Source organism: Cricetulus griseus, chromosome 7 (genome assembly GCF_003668045.3).
Source record: "Cricetulus griseus strain 17A/GY chromosome 7, alternate assembly CriGri-PICRH-1.0, whole genome shotgun sequence".
Classification (NCBI taxonomy): Eukaryota; Metazoa; Chordata; class Mammalia; order Rodentia; family Cricetidae; genus Cricetulus; species Cricetulus griseus.
This window is the reverse complement of record NC_048600.1, coordinates 63,503,841-63,505,918: the sequence shown is the minus strand read 5'-3', so window position 1 is coordinate 63,505,918 and position 2,078 is coordinate 63,503,841. Positions and strand designations below refer to the sequence as shown.

General features: G+C 48.5%; 1 non-coding gene across 1 annotated transcript; it reads right to left on the bottom strand.

The window, feature by feature from the left end:
* Positions 1 to 855: 855 nt before the first annotated feature.
* Trnat-ugu lies at positions 856 to 928 on the bottom strand. The gene has a single exon. It is a non-coding gene; the product is annotated as a tRNA-Thr (tRNA).
* Positions 929 to 2,078: the final 1,150 nt, after the last annotated feature.

Sequence of the window (2,078 nt, the reverse complement as noted above, 5' to 3'; positions counted from 1 at the left end):
TTAACACAAGAGTAGCCAGCATGTTTTCCGAGCTGGACATAAGTAGAATCTTTTGTGTTTTTTTGTTGTTGTTGTTTTGTTTTTTGTTTTGAGTGTGTGTGTGTGTGTGTGTGTGTGTGTGTGTGTGTGTGCTTTTCTGTTGCCCCATCTAAAGTGAATACCATTTCTTCGAGCTCCCCAGGGAAATTCTAACAGCAGCTTGGCTCTGGCCCTTGCTCGGCAAGGACTCTTGAGTTCACTGAGGATTTATACTCATTCTGTACATTTTACGAGTCAACGAGCATGAATAGTTGTATTTTTTTTCTTAAAAGATTGAATGAAGATGACAAAAGTTAGGAAATGACATGTTAGGAAAGTGAGAGTTTATTTGCATTTTTTTTTTTTTTTCTGTAATTCCACACGGAGGAGACAAGGACCTGCAGTCCCGAGACACCCTGCCCTGGCGGACAACCAGAGGCGCAGACCTAGTGTCCAGCGCTGCGGGAGACTCGGAGGCCGGCGCAGAAAGGCGAAGGGGCACGTTGGCGCAACGCTGTCCATCCGGAAAGGGGAAGTGGGTTCGAGCTACTGAAGTGTGTGAAGCCCAAGCCGAGTGGGGTAACAGGAGGTTGGGGGCGGTGACCTCACCGAGAACGTGCAGGGGGGAACGGGGGAGAAAGGGCTGGACATAGACAGTTAATGTTGAAATTTGCAGTGGGTCTGACTTCATGAAAGGACGCAGCAATTCAGCTCTGGGCTGCCGCTACGTGAGGTGAAAAAATGACATCCCCAGGAACTGGCCCTCCCACCCGCAATTTCAGTATTTTCCTGTTGTTCATGTTCTGTGCAGCAAGCTGATAAAAGTAAGCATTATGCAGGCCCCAGCGAGATTTGAACTCGCGACCCCTGGTTTACAAGACCAGTGCTCTAACCCCTGAGCTATGGAGCCAGTCATGCAATTTCCTTCTGCGCACGAGCAGTTAACACCAATGCCATTGTCGCGCAGCCGCAGAATATAATACCGATTTTAATGGTAAAAACAGAATCCTTATCTTTCAATCAAGTAGCAACAGCAGGCACGACTACAATGTCCACAGGGACAGATAAAACAAGAGAAACGAGAGTCTTCAGGCAGAGTCTTTTAAAGAACAGATCCGTGATGTGCCTGCGGGCGGGAGGGGACTGTCCCTACAGTGGCAGGAGATGTGAGGAGAGCCCTGGACCGCCAGAGGAGCGGGAAGGGGACTTGTGACCAAGGACTGAAGCCAAAGGTCAAAGTGCTGGTAATGCAGTAGGAATGGGGAGAGGGGGTCGATGAAACTGTCCTGAAGACTTCAAAGTCAGAGATGTTAAAGGTGGTACCTGAGATGGACTGGGTAGTGACTGCAGTGAGAGAATCGTAAGATCGGGCTATTCCGAGGTGCTGAGTGAAAAACACTGGGGAGACCTAGAGTCCCCTGGTCCCGCCATACTTACACGCAAATTTGAAAACGACAACCAACCCTAAGGTACATCTTAAAGCCAGCAATGAACTAGTTTGCCTAAGGGCCCCCTGAGCGGAGGACAGAGAAGATGAGTGTCTATGGGAGAGGGGACAGGACTCATAATCTGAGAGAAAATTGAAAACAGTGGCTGTCGTCCATAGCCCCTTGGCCTGGTGGCTAGCCCTAGCCCTAAAACCAGTGACTTGGGTCATTAGTTGTACAGGCCAGAGGCAGCCCCTGGATGTCCTTCATTTGAGTGCTGAGAACTCTGTGAAGACGAGATGTAGAATCCTGGGTTTCTGGGGACTAGGACTAATGGGTGGGGTAAGAAGGATGTCTTAGGGCCAGTTATTCTCAGAGACCCAATAATGTCAGAAGTCTTATGTCCAAAATATGACAGGGAGATTCTCACGGTCTCACATGACCTTGTGCAGTCAAGTAAGTCACCAAGTTGCCCTGTAGCCAAACAATTGTCACAGTAACTGTTGTCACATTACAGCCATTATACAGACTTCTGTAATTATGCTACAAATACCATTCTCTGACAGACAGAATCACGTATACATATGGACAGCTGCTACCCGTAGTCCCTTGTCCTGGCCTCACATGTACACA